The sequence below is a fragment of the Mesoplodon densirostris genome, chromosome 5 (genome assembly GCF_025265405.1).
Source record: "Mesoplodon densirostris isolate mMesDen1 chromosome 5, mMesDen1 primary haplotype, whole genome shotgun sequence".
NCBI lineage: Eukaryota > Metazoa > Chordata > Mammalia > Artiodactyla > Ziphiidae > Mesoplodon > Mesoplodon densirostris.
This window is the reverse complement of record NC_082665.1, coordinates 102,829,872-102,849,141: the sequence shown is the minus strand read 5'-3', so window position 1 is coordinate 102,849,141 and position 19,270 is coordinate 102,829,872.

Genomic DNA, 19,270 nt, shown 5'->3' with positions numbered 1-19,270 from the left:
TCCTTTCCTGAGAGAAACTTAGAAAAGGGACGTTAGCAGGACAAGCTGTAGCTGCCATAGCTAAAGTAGATTCCAACAACTGGTACTCATGTTCTCCCTCCTCCACTCAACTATCCAGGGTCTCCTCAACTTTGGTACCAAATCTAGTCTTGTCCACAGTGTACCTGATAGCACTACCCAAACCCTTATTCCTGAGGGATCTAAGCCCATCAGAATGTCCCACCTTGGGCAAAAATGATCTTCCACTTACACCCCTGCCTTGTAGAGTCATTGGATGGGGACAGCCCTGAGAAGAGTACCACCCTGACTCTCTGCAGCCAACACAGATCCTAAAGGACCAATGGATGGAGGCAGCCTGCTGATCACATTCCCTGCATCTGACAGCAAGTCCTTCCTTGAAGGCAGAGCTGAGCAGTGCATTTCTACGTCTGCCATTGGTGAATGCTATTTTAAGCACCTGTCACAAAATAATAAGAAAAATATTACTTATGCTAGAATAATTCATCTATTATTCAGTGTTTGTATATTTTTGTTTTTTAAGTAAAAAATAATGACTTTTTGTTTAAAAGTTTAGGTTTCTCTTTAAAATCACGTATTTCTGGGTTACTAGGTGGAACAGAGCAGGAGGAAATAACCATCTGGCTCTTTAATAAGTGTGAGTTTTTGATTTAGTAGGTGGTGGTTGTGTTAAAGAACACAGGCCTTTTGGGGGTATCTTTCTTCATTACTTAAAAAGGAGACAAAAATTCCAAAATAGTCTTGTTTGGTTGCTTAAGAGTCTGTTATTTTTCTGATAACTAAAGCTTCAGAGTGAAACATAAAGTCCTGGTAAAACTGACTGAGTGAATGCTTGGGATATGTGGTAAATCAGAAGAAAGAGAAGATGAATTTCCAGAGATGACTTAAAAAAGCCTCAAGTGGTGGAGACCATCCTCAAGAGGAGGAGGGAATGAAAAATGAATTCATTCTTTAATAAATGGGCATCAGTGTCCTAAATGAACAGACTCTTAAGAGGGGCTAATGCACAGCCTAACTCCCTGAGAGGAGGCTCTTCTCTGTGGGAGCCACCCAGCAGGCTCACCTCAATGTGGACACAGTGATTCTTGCAGTTGTTTACACAAGCAGTAGTATTGCACAAGTGTGGAACCTAAAGGGGCTAGAATCCTGTGAAGCAATTGGTGGGACTGAGCTATAAATACTATGTTTATCACTGTCAGTACAGTTGGCAGACTTCAGTAGCTTGGAAAAACATGGGTATGTATACATGTATATACATACTATGTGTGGGTATGTATACAAACTTTGCAGATAAAATTCCAATATCTGTGTTCACAAGAGAACACAGATACAAATACGTATATATAGAAATCCGCATCTTGGCAAATTAACCAATCTCGCTCTGTTGACTAAAGGAGTCTTACCTAAGTCCTGAAACAAATTAACCTTAAAAAACTACAGTGTCAAACCCTTAGGTAGAGTTCTTTAAGGGCCGGGACCTTGTTGAAACTCCTAGAGTGGTGTTTGGCATATCATAGTTACTCAATAAATGTTCGTTGAATGAAGGATAGATGGATGATGGATGAATGATATTTGATTAAGTACATGCAGAATAATAAAGTGAGTCAATCCTTAGGAGCTTATGATTTACTTCATTTAGCTCAAATCAATGCCAGTGGTTATAATGATAGGGATTGCAAGAATTGAAATGGACTTTAGGAATGGACTAGTTAAATTCTCTTATTTTACTCATGAGAAAAATGAAGCTTAGAGGAGTGAAATGACTCACATAAGATCACTCATCCAATCTGTGATCTAATCTGTTCTAGGTATTCTGCCTTTGAATTCACAGTGCTGCCAGATGGTTATCAACAGATCTTAAATTGGTTCCACATAGATATGTTCATCTATGTAATGCCATATCAGAGAGAGAGAATCTACGCACTATTTCTTCTCTTTTTATAATTGACATATCATTGTATGAGTTTCAGGTGTATAACATAAAGGTTTGACTTACATATGTTGTGAAATTATTACCACAATAAGTATAGTTAACGTCCATCACCACATATAGATACAATAGGAAGGAAGGAAGGGAGAAAGAGAGAAAGAAAGAGTCTGAGTCCATTTCAGATTTCTTCTTGTTTTCCCCTCACAACATTATTTGCATAGGGGTAGTCAACTGACTATGCATATCCATGGGAACCCCTGTCTTCTCCTCCCTTTACCAGTTCTATCTCTCTTGGAATATTTTCTTTTTGTGGATATTTTAGAGTTAATTTCATTCTGGATTCTGGTAAACCTGATCACTGAAAACAGTTGGGGCACTGTCTCGGATGCCTATTCTATTTATAGTCACACAACAAACATTTCAGTCTTTTGCAGGTGCAGTTACTAGATTTAAGCCATATCGTGTCATGCACATTGCTGTTCACTTTCTATCTCAGGTGCCCTCTACAGCTAACCTTTTAACAGAGTGCCTTCTGTCATCATTAAAGGGTCCACAGAGCTCTGTTACAGAATAATAACCTTGGCATCCCGGTGCCAGGTGCCAAACCCCTCTCCACAGCCTGTTACAAAATTTGGTCCTCTCTGGCACTCAGTCACTTGGAAGTGGAAGCTGGCCTTCAGTGACCTTTCTATTTTTAACTGCAGTATTATTTTCCTTCTTCCATTATTTCTCTTCTTCTCCTTAGCCTCTGTAATGCTTTAGTTCAGGTCAGGCTCAGCTCAACTTCCACTTTCTTCATTTAACCTCTCAATTCTCCTGACAGCTCATTCTTTTCCTTTGTCAAAGCTGTACCTTGCAGAATGTTCTCAGTCTATAATTGGGGTTTGGGCTCATGCTTAGGCAAAAGTATGTATTTTATTTCTAATTATAAAGTACTACTTTATAACTTGAAAGAAAATATATCTGGAGCAGGGACTGCTGTAAGCTTGGTAATGGAGCACTGAACAATGTTGTCCCTGGCCTCAGTGCAGCTAACGTCTTAGAGGGGAAGGCAGGTTATAAATGAGTGTACATTCAATAGACATGAGATAGTGATAGTGCTATGAAGGAAAATAAAGCAGGGGGAGGAAACAGACAAGAACAGAGAGGTGAAGGAACAATACTTTGGTTGGAGTCAGGAGAACCTCTCTAAGGATACGACATTGAGCAGAGACAGGGGCAAACTGAGGAAGTAGACTCTGCAGAGACCTGGGCAAGTGTGTGCCAGGCAGAGGGACTAACAAATGCAAAAGCCTTACAGTGGGAACAAGCATGGTCATTTCAAAGATGAACAAGAAGGCCACTGTGGCCTGAGGAATGTTGTAAGAGGGGAATGGTAAAAAAGCTGGAGAGGTAGGTCAGAACCAGATCTCATACAGCCCAGGGAAAGACTTGAGGAAGCCATCAGAGAAGAAATGCAGAACAACATGGTCTGAATTGTGTACTAATAGAACTATTCTAGCTGCAGGGTGGAGAATTGACTTGAGGATGGAGGCAATGAGCAAGAATGGAAACAGGGAAGGCAATTAAGTGGCTATTGAAGTAAATTTAGGTAAGATTTTGGAAGATGGCAGTAGAGCTTATCAGAAGTGGTCAAATTCAGGATGTACTTTGCTCTAAAGAAAGGAGGCAAGGATGACTCCTAGGTTTTGGGCCTGAGCAAAAGGAAAATGGAGATATCACTAACAATTTGTGGAAGCCAGGCAGGGTGCACATATCTGGTTTGTGTGGTAGGAAGGGAAGAAATTCAAGAGTTCTGATTAGATGTAAATTTGAGATGATGGACTTGGAAAATTCAAAAGAATAAAAAAATACATTTAAAAAATCTTAGATATAGTGCTCTAATTCAAAGGAAAATACCTATTAACATTGTAGTTTTTTCTTTCTGCATGTATTTACTGCATATTTTTATTTAGCTTTAAAACTACCTTATTTTAAAAGAATTGTGTTCTTTGAACTAATATACAAAGCTATATTATATTAGATGATGTATAAAGGGAATTTTCTGAAAAGTTCCTCTCTGTGCAAACTGAAAGTATCTATGCAAGTTTTAAACATACAAGACAGTAAGACTCCAAGAAAGCCCAGGCCTTAATGTTTGAAAAGGTGCCTGATCTTCTCCCATTGAAAATACAGTGTGGGAACACTGGCAGTAATGGATGGATAGGAAAGTCTCTCTCCATTCCTTCAGCTATTGATGTTTAATATTAATCAGGGATAGCACAAGATGAGGTCAGCTTCATAAGAAGCTGTGTAGGGGTCTCAGGAGAAGCTGGTATTGATTTTTATTTTTTTTATTTTTTTGAATTTTATTTATTTATATTTTATACAGCAAGTTCTTATTAGTTATCCATTTTATACATATTAGTGTATATATGTCAATCCCAATCTCCCAATTCATCCCACCACTGCCACTCCCCCCAGCTCCGCTTTCCCCCCTTGGTGTCCATACGTTTGTTCTCTACATCTGTGTTTCTCTTTCTGCCTTGCAAATTGGTTCATCTGTACCATCTTTTTAGATTCCACATATATGCATTAGTATACGATATTTGTTTTATTTTTCTGACTTACTTCACTCCGTATGACAGTCTCTAGGTCCATCCACGTCTCTACAAATGACCCAATTTCGTTCCTTTTTATGGCTGAGTAATATTCCATTGTATATATGTGCCACATCTTCTTTATCCATTCATCTGTTGATGGGCATTTAAGTTGCTTCCATGACCTAGCTATTGTAAATAGTGCAGCAATGAACACTGGGGTGCATGTGTCTTTTTGAATTATGGTTTTCCCTGGGTATATGCCCAGTAGTGGGATTGCTGGGTCATATGGTTATTCTATTTTTAGTTTTTTAAGGAACCTCCATACTGTTCTCCATAGTGTCTCTATCAGTTTACATTCCCACCAGCAGTGCAAGAGGGTTCCCTTTTCTCTGCACCCTCTCCAGCATTTGTTGTTTATAGATTTTCTGATGATGCCCATTCTAACTGGTGTGAGGTGATACCTCATTGTAGTTTTGATTTGCATTTCTCTAATAATTAGTGATGTCAAGCAGCTTTTCATGTGCCTCTTGGCCATCTGTATGTCTTCTTTGGAGAAATGTCTATTTAGGTCTTCTGCCCATTTTTTGATTGGGTTTTTTTTTAATTGAGCTGCATGAGCTGTTTATATATTTTGGTTTTTTTTTTTTTTTTTTTTTTTTTTTTTTTTTTTTCTGTACGCGGGCCTCTCACTGCTGTGGCCTCTCCCGTTGCGGAGCACAGGCTCCGGACACACAGGCTCCGCGGCCATGGCTCGCGGGCCCAGCCGCTCCGCGGCATGTGGGATCCTCCGGGATCGGGGCACGAACCCGTGTCCCCTGCATCGGCAGGCGGACTCTCAACCACTGCGCCACCAGGGAGGCCCTGTTTATATATTTTGGAGATTAATCCTTTGTCTATTGATTCATTTCCAAATATGTTCTCCCATTCTGAGGGCTGTCTTTTCGTCTTGTTTACAGTTTCCTTTGCTGTGCAAAAGCATTTAAGTTTCATTAGGTCCCATTTGTTTTTTTTTTGTTTTTATTTCCATTACTCTAGGAGGTGGGTCAGAAAAGATCTTGCTGTGATTTATGTCAAAGAGTGTTCTTCCTGTGTTTTCCTCTAAGAATTTTATAGTGTCCTATCTTACATTTAGGTCTTTAATCCATTTTGAGTTTATTTTTGTGTATGGTATTAGGGAGTGTTCTCATGTCATTCTTTTTTTTTTTTTTTTTTTTTTTTGTGGTACGCGGGCCTCTCACTGCTGTGGCCTCTCCCGTTGCAGAGCACAGGCTCCAGACGCGCAGGCTCAGCGGCCATGGCTCACGGGCCCAGCCGCTCCGCGGCATGTGGGATCCTCCCGGACTGGGGCACAAACCCGCGTCCCCTTCATCGGCAGGCAGACTCCCAACCACTGCACCACCAGGGAAGCCCTCATGTCATTCTTTTACATGTAGCTGTCCAGTTTTCCCAGCACCACTTATTGAAGAGATTGTCTTTTCTCCATTGTATATCCTTGCCTCCTTTGTCATAGATTAGTTGACCATAGGTGTGTGGGTTTATCTCTGGGCTTTCTCTCCTGTTCCATTGATCTATTATTTCTGTTTTTGTGCCAGTACCATATTGTCTTGATTACTGTAGCTTTGTAGTATAGTCTGAAGTCAGGGATCCTGATTCCTCCAGCTCTATTTTTCTTTCTCAGTATTGCTTTGGCCATTTGGGGTCTTTTGTGTTTCCATACAAATTATAAACTTTTTTGTTCTAATTCTGTGAAAAATGCCATTGGTAATTTGATAGGAATTGCAATGAATCTGTAGATTGCAATGAATCTGTAGATTGCTTTGGGTGTTATAGTCATTTTCACAATATTAATTCTTCCAATCCAAGAACATGGTATACCTCTCCATCTGTTTGTGTCATCTTTGATTTCTTTCATCAGTGTCTTATAGTTTTCTGAGTACAGGTCTTTTACCTCCCTAGGTAGGTTTATTACTAGGTATTTCATTCTTTTTGTTGCAATGGTGAATGTAATTGTTTCCTTAATTTCTCCTTCTGATCTTTCATTGTTAGTGTACAGGAATACAAGACATTTCTGTACATTAATTTTGTATCCTGCAACTTTACCAAATTCATTGATTAGTGCTAGTAGCTTTCTGGTGGCATGGTTAGGATTCTCTATGTATAGTATCATGTCATCTGCAAACAGTAACAGTTTTACTTCTTCTTTTCCAATTTAGATTCATTTTATTTCTTTTTATTCTCTGATTGCCATGGCTAAGACTTCCAAAACTATGTTTAATAATACTGGCAAGAATGGACATCCTTGTCTTGTTCCTGATCTCAGAGGAAATGCTTTCAGTTTTTCACTATTGAGAATGATGTTTGCTGTGGGTTTGTTATATATGGCCTTTACAATGCTAAGGTAGGTTTCCTCTGTGCCCACTTTCTGGAGAGTTTTTATCATAAATGGGTGTTGAATATTGTCAAAAGATGTTTCTGCATCTATTGAGATGATCATATGGTTTTTATTCTTCTATTTGTTAATATGGTGTATCACATTGATTTGTGTATACTGAAGAATCCTTGCATCCCTAGGATAAATCCCACTTGTTCATGGTGTATGATCCTTTTAATGTGTTGTTGGATTCTGTTTGCTAGTATTTTGTTCAGGATTTTTGCATCTATTTTCATCAGTGACATTGGTCTTTAATTTTCTTTTTTTGTAGTATCTCTGTCTGGTTTTGGTATCAGGGTGATGGTGGCCTCGTAGAATGAGTTTGAGAGTATTCCTTCCTCTGAAATTTCTTGGAAGAGTTTGAGAAGGATGGGTGTTAGCTCTTCTCTAAATGTTTGATAGAATTCACCTGTGAGGCCTTCTGGTCCTGGACTTTTGTTTGTTGGAAGATTTTTAATTACAGTTTCAATTTCATTACCTGTGACTGGTCTGTTCATATTTTCTATTTCTTTCTGGTTCAGTCTTGGAAGGTTATACCTTTCTAAGAATTTGTCCATTTCTTCCAGGTTGTCCATTTTATTGGCATAGAGTTGCTTGTAGCAGTCTCTTCAGATGCTTTGTATTTCTGCAGTGTCTGTTGTAACTTCTCCATTTTCATTTCTAATTTTATTGATTTGAGCCTTCTCCCTCTTTTTCTTGATGAGTCTGGCTAAAGGTGTATCAATTTTGTTTATCTTCTCAAAGAACCAGATATTAGTTTTATTGATCTTTGCTATTGTTTCTATTTCATTTATTTCTGCTCTGATCTTTATGATTTCTTTGCTTCTACTAACTTTGGGTTTTGTTTGTTCTTCTTGCTTTAGTTCATTTAGGTGTAAGGTTAGATTGTTTATTTGAGATTTTTCTTGTTTCTTGGGGTAGGATTGTATTGCTGTAAACTTCCCTCTCAGAACTGCTTTTGCTGCCTTCCATAGATTTTGGATCATCAGGTTTTTGTTGTAATTTGACCCTAGGTATTTTTTGATTTCCTCTATGATTTCTTCTTTTTTTTGCTTTATAACAAATTTACTCAGTTATACATATACATATGTTCCTATATCCCCTCCCTTTTGCGTCTCCCTCCCACCCTCCCTATCCCACCCCTCTAGGTGGTCACGAAGCACCGAGCTGATCTCCCTGTGCTATGCAGCTGCTTCCCGCTAGCTATCTACCTTACGTTTGGTAGTGTATATATGTCCATGCCGCTCTTTCACTTTGTCACAGCTTACCCTTCCCCCTCCCCATATCCTCAAGTCCATTCTCAAGTAGGTCTGTGTCTTTATTCCTGTCTTACCCCTATATTCTTCATGACATTTTTTTTCTTAAATTCCATATATATGTGTCAGCATACAGTATTTGTCTTTCTCTTTCTGACTTACTTCACTCTGTATGACAGGCTCTAAGTCCATCTACCTCATTACAAATAGCTCAATTTCATTTCTTTTTATGGCTGAGTAATATTCCATTGTATATATGTGCCACATCTTCTTTACCCATTCATCCGATGATGGACACTAAGGTTGTTTCCATCTCCAGGCTATTGGAAATAGTGCTGCAATGAACATTGTGGTACACGTCTCTTTTTGAATTATGGTTTTCTCAGGGTATATGCCCAGTAGTGGGATTGCTGGGTCATATGGTAGTTCTATTTGTAGTTTTTAAGGAACCTCCATACCTTTCTCCATAGTGGCTGTACCAATTCACATTCCCACCAGCAGTGCAAGAGTGTTCCCTTTTTTCCACACCCTCTCCAGCATTTATTGTTTCTAGATTTTTTGATGATGGCCATTCTGACTGGTGTGAGATGATATCTTATTGTAGTTTTGATTTGCATTTCTCTAATGAGTAAAGATGTTGAGCATCCTTTCATGTGTTTGTTGGCAGTCTGTATATCTTCTGTGGGAGAAATGTCTATTTAGGTCTTCTGCCCATTTTTGGATTGGGTTGTTTGTTTTTTTGTTATTGAGCTGCATGAGCAGCTTATAAATTTTGGAGATTAATCCTTTGTCAGTTGCTTCATTTGCAAATATTTTCTCCCATTCTGAGGGTTGTCTTTTGGTCTTGTTTATGGTTTCCTTTGCTGTGCAAAAGCTTTTAAGTTTCATTAGGTCCCATGTGTTTATTTTTGTCTTTATTTCCATTTCTCTAGGAGGTGGGTCCAAAAGGATCTTGCTGTGATTTATGTCATAGAGTGTTCTGCCTATGTTTTCCTCTAAGAGTTTGATAGTTTCTGGCCTTACATTTAAGTCTTTAATCCATTTTGAGCTTATTTTTGTGTATGGTGTTAGGGAGTGATCTAATCTCATACTTTTACATGTCCCTATCCAGTTTTCCCAGCACCAATTATTGAAGAGACTGTCCTTTCTCCACTGTACATTCCTGCCTCCTTTATCAAAGATAAGGTGACCATATGTCCGTGGGTTTATCTCTGGGCTTTCTATCCTGTTCCATTGATCTATCTTTCTGTTCTTGTGCCAGTACCATACTGTCTTGATTACTGTAGCTTTGTAGTATAGTCTGAAGTCAGGGAGCCTGATTCCTCCAGCTCCATTTTTCGTTCTCAAGATTGCTTTGGCTATTCGGGGTCTTTTGTGTTTCCATACAAATTGTGAAATTTTTTGTTCTAGTTCTGTGAAAAATGCCAGTGGTAGTTTGATAGGGATTGCATTGAATCTGTAGATTGCTTTGGGTAGTAGAGTCATTTTCACAATGTTGATTCTTCCAATCCAAGAACATGGTACATCTCTCCATCTATTTGTATCATCTTTAATTTCTTTCATCAGTGTCTTATAATTTTCTGCATACAGGTCTTTTGTCTCCTTAGGTAGGTTTATTCCTAGATGATTTATTCTTTTTGTTGCAATGGTAAATGGGAGTGTTTCCTTGATTTCACTTTCAGATTTTTCATCCTTAGTATATAGGGATGCCAGAGATTTCTGTGCATTAATTTTGTATCCTGCAACTTTACCAAATTCATTGATTAGCTCTAGTAGTTTTCTGGTAGCATCTTTAGGATTCCCTATGTATAGTATCATGTCATCTGCAAACAGTGACAGCTTTACTTCTTCTTTTCCAATTTGGATTCCTTTTATTTCCTTTTCTTCTCTGATTGCTGTGGCTAAAACTTCCAAAACTAGGTTGAATAAAAGTGGTGAGAGTGGGCAACCTTGTCTTGTTCCTGATCTTAGCGGAAATGGTTTCAGTTTTTCACCATTGAGGATGATGCTGGCTGTGGGTTTGTAATATATGGCCTTTATTATGTTGAGGAAAGTTCCCTCTATGCCTACTTTCTGCACGGTTTTTATCATAAATGGGTGTTGAATTTTGTCGAAAGCTTTCTCTGCATCTATTGAGATGATCATATGGTTTTTCTCCTTCAATTTGTTAATATGGTGTATCACGTTGATTGATTTGCATATATTGAAGAATCCTTGCATTCCTGGAATAAACCCCACTTGATCATGGTGTATGATCCTTTTAATGTGCTGTTGGATTCTGTTTGCTAGTATTTTGTTGAGGATTTTTGCATCTATGTTCATCAGTGATATTGGCCTCTGGTTTTCTTTCTTTGTGGCATCCTTGTCTGGTTTTGGTATCAAGGTGATGGTGGCCTCGTAGAATGAGTTTGGGAGTGTTCCTCCCTCTGCTATATTTTGGAAGAGTTTGAGAAGGATAGGTGTTAGCTCTTCTCTAAATGCTTGATAGAATTCGCCTGTGAAGCCATCTGGTCCTGGGCTTTTGTTTGTTGGAAGAATTTTTATCACAGTTTCAATTTCAGTGCTTGTGATTGGTCTGTTCATATTTTCTATTTCTTCCTGATTCAGTCTTGGCAGGTTGTGCATTTCTAAGAATTGGTCCATTTCTTCCAGGTTGTCCATTTTATTGGCATACAGTTGCTTGTAGTAATCTCTCATGATCTTTTGTATTTCTGCAGTGTCAGTTGTTACTTCTCCTTTTTCATTTCTAATTCTATTGCTTTGAGTCTTCTCCCTTTTTTTCTTGATGAGTCTGGCTAATGGTTTATCAATTTTGTTTATCTTCTCAAAGAACCAGCTTTTAGTTTTATTGATCTTTGCTATCGTTTCCTTCATTTCTTTTTCATTTATTTCTGATCTGATTTTTATGATTTCTTTCCTTCTGCTAACTTTGGGATGTTTTTGTTCTTCTTTCTCTAATTGCTTTAGGTGCAATGTTAGGTTGTTTATTCGAGATGTTTCCTGTTTCTTAAGGTGGGATTGTATTGCTATAAACTTCCCTCTTAGAACTGCTTTTGCTGCATCCCATAGGTTTTGGGTCGTTGTGTCTCCATTGTCATTTGTTTCTAGGTATTTTTTAATTTCCTCTTTGATTTCTTCAGTGATCACTTCGTTATTAAGTAGTGTATTGTTTAGCCTCCATGTGTTTGTATTTTTTACAGATCTTTTCCTGTAATTGATGTCTAGTCTCATAGCATTGTGGTCGGAAAAGATACTTGATACAATTTCAATTTTCTTAAATTTACCAAGGCTTGATTTGTGGCCCAAGATATGATCTATCCTGGAGAATGTTCCATGAGCACTTGAGAAAAATATGTATTCTGTTGTTTTTCAATGGAGTGTCCTATAAATATCAATTAAGTCCATCTTGTTTAATGTATCATTTAAAGCTTGTGTTTCCTTATTTATTTTCATTTTGGATGATCTGTCCATTGGTGAAAGTGGGGTGTTGAAGTCCCCTACTATGATTGTGTTACTGTCGATTTCCCCTTTTATGGCTGTTAGTATTTGCCTTATGTATTGAGGTGCTCCTATGTTGGGTGCATAAATATTTTCAATTGTTATATCTTCTTCTTGGATCGATCCCTTGATCATTATGTAGTGTCCTTCTTTGTCTCTTCTAGTAGTCTTTATTTTAAAGTCTATTTTGTCTGATATGAGAATTGCTACTCCAGCTTTCTTTTGGTTTCCATTTGCATGGAATATCTTTTTCCATCCCCTTACTTTCAGTCTGTATGTGTCTCTAGGTCTGAAGTGGGTCTCTTGTACACAGCATATATATGGGTCTTGTTTTTGTATCCATTCAGCCAATCTGTGTCTTTTGGTGGGAGCATTTAGTCCATTTACATTTAAGGTAATTATCGATATGTATGTTCCTATTCCCATTTTCTTAATTGTTTTGGTTTCGTTATTGTAGGTCTTTTCCTTCTGTTATGTTTCTTGCCTAGAGAAGTTCCTTTAACATTTGTTGTAAAGCTGGTTTGGTGGTGCTGAACTCTCTCAGCTTTTGCTTGTCTGTAAACGTTTTAATTTCTCCATGAAATCTGAATGAGATCCTCGCTGGGTAGAGTAATCTTGGTTGCAGGTTTTTCTCCTTCATCACTTTAATTATGTCCTGCCACTCCCTTCTGGCTTGTAGAGTTTCTGCTGAGAGATCAGCTGTTATCCTCATGGGGATTCCCTTGTGTGTTATTTGTTGTTTTTGCCTTGCTGCTTTTAATATGATTTCTTTGTGTTTAATTTTTGACAGTTTGATTAATATGTGTCTTGGCGTATTTCTCCTTGGATTTATTCTGTATGGGACTCTCTGTGCCTCCTGGACTTGATTAACTATTTCCTTTCCAATATTAGGGAAGTTTTCAACTATAATCTCTTCAAGTATTTTCTCAGTCCCTTTCTTTTTCTCTTCTTCTTCTGGAACCCCTATAATTCGAATGTTGGTGAGTTTAATGTTGTCCCAGAGGTCTCTGAGACTGTCCTCTGTTCTTTTCATTCTTTTTTCTTTATTTTGCTCTGCAGCAGTTATTTCCACTATTTTATCTTCCACCTCACTTATCCGTTCTTCTGCCTCAGTTATTCTGCTATTGATCCCATCTAGAGTATTTTTCATTTCATTTATTGTGTTTTTAATCGATGCTTGATTCATCTTTAGTTCTTCTAGGTCCTTGTTAACTGTTTCTTGCATTTTGTCTATTCTATTTCCAAGATTTTGGATCTTGGAAATAGAATCTTGGATCATCTTTACCATCATTATTCTGAATTCTTTTTCAGATAGACTGCCTATTACCTCTTCATTTGTTAGGTCTGGTGCGTTTTTATCTTGCTCCTTCTCCTGCTGTGTGTTTTTCTGTCTTCTCATTTTGCTTATGTTACTGTGTTTGGGATCTCCTTTTTGCAGGCTGCAGGTTCGTAGTTCCCGTTGTTTTTGGTGTCTGTCCCCAGTGGCTAAGGTTGGTTTAGTGGGTTGTGTAAGCTTCCTGGTCGAGGGAACTAGTGTCTGTGTTCTGGTGGATGAGGCTGGATCTTGTCTTTCTGGTGGGCAGGTCCACGTCTGGTGGTGTGTTTTGGTTTGTCTGCGGACTTTTTATGATTTTAGGCCACCTCTCTGCTTATGGGTGGCGTTGTGTTCCTGTCTTGCTAGTTGTTTGGCATAGGGTGTCCAGCACTGTAGCTTGCTGGTCGTTGAGTGAAGCTGGGTGCTGGTGTTGAGATGGAGATCTCTGGAAGATTTTCGCCGTTTGATATTATGTCGAGCTGGGAGGTCTCTTGTGGACCAGTGTCCTGAAGTTGGCTCTCCCACCTCAGAGGCCCAGCACTGACTCCTGGCTCCTCAATTTGGGATGATTTGTTGTCTATTCATGTATTCCACAGATGCAGGGTACATCAAGTTGATTGTGGAGCTTTAATCCGCTGCTTCTGAGGCTGCTGGGAGAGGTTTCCCTTTCCCTTCTTTGTTCTCACAGCTCCTGGGTCTCAGCTTTGGATTTGGCCCCGCCTCTGCGTGTTGGTCGCCGGAGGGCGTCTGTTCTTCGCTCAGACATGACAGTGTTAAAGCTCCTCTTTGATTTCTTCAGTGATCTGTTTGTTATTTAGTAATGTAGTGTTTAGCCTCCAAGTGTTTGTGCTTTTTACGTTTTTTTCCCTGTAATTGATTTCTAATCTCATAGTGTTGTGGTCAGAAAAGATGCTTGATATGGTTTCAATTTTCTTAAATTAACCAAGGCTTGATTTGTGACCCAAGATGTGATGTATCCTGGAGAATGTTCTGTGTGCACTTGTGAAGAAAGTGTAATCTGCTGTTTTCGGATGGAATGTCCTATAAATATCAATTAAATCTATCTGGTCTACTTGTCATTTAAAGTTTGTGTTTCCTTATTAATTTTCTGTCTCGATGATCTGCCCAGTGGTCTAAGTGAGGTGTTAAAGTCCCCACTATTATTGTGTTACTGTTGATTTCCTCTTTTATAGCTGTTAGCATTTGCCTTATGTATTGTTGTGCTCCTATGTTGGGTGCATATATATTTATAACTGTTATATCTTCTTCTTGGATTGATCCCTTGATCATTATGTAGTGTCCTTCCTTGTCTCTTGTAACATTCTTTATTTTAAAGTCTATTTTATCTGATATGAGTATTTCTACTCCAGCTTTCTTTTGATTTCCATTTGCATGGCATATCTTTTTTCATCCCCTCACTTTCAGTCTGTATGTGTCCCTAGGTCTGAAGTGGATCTCTTATAGAGAGCATATATATGGGTCTTATTTTTGTATACATTCAGCAAGCCTGTGTGTTTTGGTTGGAGCAATTAATCCATTCACATTTAAGGTAATTATTGATATATATGTTCCTTTTATCATTTTCTTAATTGTTTTGGGTTTGTTTTTGAAGGTCCTTTTCTTCTCTTGTGTTTCCCACCTAGAGAAGTTCCTTTAGCATTTGTTGTAGAGCTGGTTTGGTGGTGCCGAATCCTCTTAGCTTTTGCTTGTAAAGCTTTTAATTTCTCCGTCGAATCTGAATGAGATTACAAGTGAAAATAAAAATGGCAACTTGGATAGCACTTTTAAAAAAATGCAAAATACTCTGATTGATGTGAATATGAATGTATGAGAGATAGTCATGAGATAATAAACCTCTGGGAAAAAAAACCCAGAATATTTTAAAGAGCTACAATCAGAGGACACAAAGAAGAGCTCTTGGACATTAAAATATAATAGCAGAAATTAAAAATTCAATAGAAATTCTTGAGGATAAAGTTGAGGAAATCTTATAGAAAGTGAAACAGAAAGATAAAGCTATGGAAGATAAGACAGGCAGAGAATAGGAAAATTAGTGGGGCCAGTCCATGAAATTTAGAAGCAGAGAACAGAGAAAATAGAAGGGAGGAAACTAACACAGAAATAATTCAAGAACCTTCTCCAGAACTGAAGCACAGCATTTCCAGACTGAAATGTCTCACTGTGCCTTCATGATTATGAATGAGAAAAGCCCACCATAAGACACAGCATTGTGAAATTTCAGGATACTGAAATCAAAATATAAAATAATAAGAAAAGTATTCAGATTGAAAGTTCATGATTCATTGAAAATATCACTAATCAATTTGTCAGTAAGGCATGGAGGTAAAGAGCATGAGCTTGCCATCCAGCTCAGCTGAATTCAAATCCCAGACTCTATACTCACTAGCCCTATAACTCTGGGAAAGTCATTGCAACCCTGTGTCTCAGCTTCCATATCTGTAAAAAAGGAAATTAAAGTAGCACCTACCTTATAGGTTTGTTGTATTACATGAGATAATAAACATAAATACATACAGAAGTGTGACTGGCACATAGTGCTGAGAAAATGTTAGCCTTTGTTATTGAGCCTCTTATTAACAACTCTAGAAGCTAGAAGGCAATAGATCAAAGGCTTCACAATTCTGAGGGTACATGTTTTCTAGTCTAGAATTCTATTCCCAGCCTACTATTGCTTAAGTATCAGAGTAAAATATTTAAATTTTCAGACTGCAAAAAGGTTAAAAAAAATTACCTCTTATGTGCAGTTCCTCAGGAATCTGTATTCTGCCAAAACAGAGAAAACTAAGAGAGAAAGACATGGAATCCAGGAAAAAGGAAATTCCATACAAGAAGTAGAAAGAAAATCCCCAGGATGATGGCGAAAGGAGACCCCAAACAAGAGCTAAGGTTCAGACATCCAGATGTGGAAAGTGAAAGGCTCATGAGAGACTTTTTTTAGGAGGATGACATTGATGCTTAACTTGCATGCATGTACTGAAAGAAGATTTGCACAACTGGGGAAGTAAATAAAAGAACTACAAATACATAGGAAGCTAAGAATGGACAGCAATAGCATTATCTAAAAATTAAAAAAAAAGAAACAAGGGAACCCAAACTTGTTAAGGAAAAGTAATAACAGTACCCAATATGACTGAGCAAGGTCTCGTGTTTATATAGTCATAATACTCTACACACTGTAGTGATAATACAAAATTATGATGAAACTCTGTTGAGAAAAAAGGGAAAGAGTAAGGTTGTATGTGTAAGCTGGGGATAGAGGCAGTGAAAGACAGCTAAATTGTAATTTTCCATAGTAGGAAGTCATATGTAATGCATAAAATTGAAAAATTAAGCTTGTTTGCTTGTTTCTTTGTTTCTTTGTTTGTTTTTAGATTGGTGGAAGTATGGAGGCAAATATGCTAAGAATCAGTTAAAAGAGCTAAAAGTGGCTACCTCTAGGCCACAGAAATTGGAAAGAGGTAGTCAGAGTTCTGCTTTTTTACTGTAATAAGGCTTGTACAACAATTTGACTCTCTAAATTATGATCATGTGTAACTGTGATAAAAAATTAGCACTGAATTAAAAAATAAACATTGCCCCCAAAATTAGAGCACAATGAAATTAAATGACACTTGCTCATGATCAGTATTATTATGTAACAAACGTCCTTATATCCTCAAATATTAATCTCTGACAAAATCTCTGATGATTTATTTTACATAAACATCTAGAGGTAGAACTCCTTTGTTTAAAAAAGTCTATGAACTCTTTAAAGCCTCTTTGTATATATTCCCAAACTATATTCCAGAAAATTGTATCAAAATACTCTCAGCAGCCATAGAGGAAAGTAACTCTCTCAACATACTCTCATCAGCATTAAGTATTAATTTTCAATCAATTTTGTTATTTAGTGTAAAGAAAATATAATTTAATTGGCTTATCAAAAGGAAAATTAGATTCTGTTCGTATGAATAGCTGCCTAATGGTTAAAACTTTTAGTGACTTCATGAAGGCATAGCATAGAAGTTAGCCATTAATATCCATCTTTGGGGCTTTTGTCTTTGATTAGGATATTTGGAAGAAAATGTGCCATCACACAAGTTATGTGATACAGACTTTATTATACTTGATGTCATAAAAATAAGCTTTATTCTGAGCTGAAGGAAATTAATGATCTTCGACTTTAAACATGGCCTTTCATTTTAGAAGTAGTTTTATATTTTATGACTATCTTAAATTTATGCAGTGCTTCTCTCTTGAAAATATTTGTTCAATGTTCACTTAATAAACATTGATTAAGTGTATACAGTGTTCTAGAATGTACTAAGTGCTGGGACACAATGGTAAACAAAACAGTTTTTGCCCTAAAATCTCAATCCTTGTGTAGGATTTACCTAACAGCCTCAGAAAGTTAAGGTAATCTCAGCAATTGAGGGAGAAAATTATTTCTGAAAATATAAATGTCTCTATAGTATGAGAAATAGAGGTGAATAACTTGACTTCCTGGTTGCCAGCCAAGAGTTCAGTCAACTTAGAAATCACTGCACATGAGAATATTTAAACAAATCACGTTCAGGTGTAGCATATGATTACAATTAAATGTATGGTATGCACATGTGACTCAGACGTCGTGGTCTCTATTCAGTCTCTAAAAATGGATAGAGAAATCAATCTTCATCTGAAATATATAGAATGTCCACAAACTGTGTTTTATCTTTATACATTCTCTGTAACTTAATTTTTTGTCAGAAGAGAGATTTGATCCTAGTTCAGAAAACACAAAATACTGTTACATGGTCGTTTCTGTCTTTGAATTGCATTGTCAATGACACTTTAAAAGAAATGAGACCTAACGTATACTTTAAAATGTCAACATTGAATTATATCACCATAGTAAGAAGGAAAAACGTCACACAATTTTCACCCACCAGATGTAGACCATCCTGTTGCTCTGCTTCTCAGCCTTAGTGACAGTTTCCCATTTGTACAAAAGCTATTTCTGTGACAGAAACATGCCTTCTCTTTACTAGTCAGATCTGGAGTTATAACTCTCATCAAGAAAAAAACAAAAACAAAACAAAACAAAAAAACCCCACACTGCTTAGAAGCCATAAGATGGACAGATAAAATCATTTTCATCCTCTACTCTCCTCACAGCACTGTGAGAACTTGGTTTCCCTTTTGAAAAGTGGCTTAGTGATTAGAATGGAGTCAGGGTGTACTTGCAGAAAGACAGATTAATAGGTCACATTACGACAATAGTTGGATAGCGTTATAAACGTCAGGGAGCATAACTCTCCTGTCCCAATGCTAGTGAGTAGCAAATTGAGGATTCATTATCTGAATGTCTCTATTATCAAGGGGCCATGGCTCTCATCATGCTTCAATAAAACAAACTCATAAACATATCCTTCTATTTTTCTAATCATTTCCCTATTTTTATGCTTCTTTATGTGTAGCACTGAATAGTTTCATAAGTCAGACAGATGTGAGTTTCAACCTTGATGCCACTTAATTAACTATGTTAACTTGGGCTTAAACTCTGAAAACCTCAGATCCCTCACCTGTAAAAAGAGTGAAATGCTCTCAAAAGGTAGAACAAAACTCCCCACTCCTTAACTGTGGGCTGTGCATAATGACTTCCTTCTGAAGAGTAAGTATGGAAAAGAAGAAAAACAAATAACTTTACAGTGGAGCAATCTGATAAGCTCTCCCTCAAGGTTGACACCAACAGTGATGAGTCATATGGATAGTACCTACCCTTGATATCCTGTGCTGAGCATGGCACTTTTCCTCTGTGGTCTTCCTCCCCCAAAACCCATAACCCCTCTAATTATGAGGAAAATCATCAGAAAAACCTAAACTGAAGGGCATTCTACGAAATGCCCTGACCACTACTCCCAAGAAGGTAGAAATGGCATCTTTCCTCATGAATATTTTTAGTTATTACATATTATATGATGATTATATATTTTCAAAATATATATTCCCACCCTACTGACTTCAGGCTTGGCCATTTGACTTGCTTTGACAAATGAAATGTGAGCAGAGATGAAGTGTGTCCCTCTGAGCTTCTGTCTTGTGATTTTGGTATGCTGTTTTCCCTCTGAAACCTCCATTAAGGCCTCGCAGTCTACCAGCCCACATCCTAAGTGAAAACAATGAGCTGCTCAGCAGCAGTGTTTCTGTGGCAGGAGAGGGAAATGTCATGTCCTGGGACCCACAGGAATCCTTAGGACA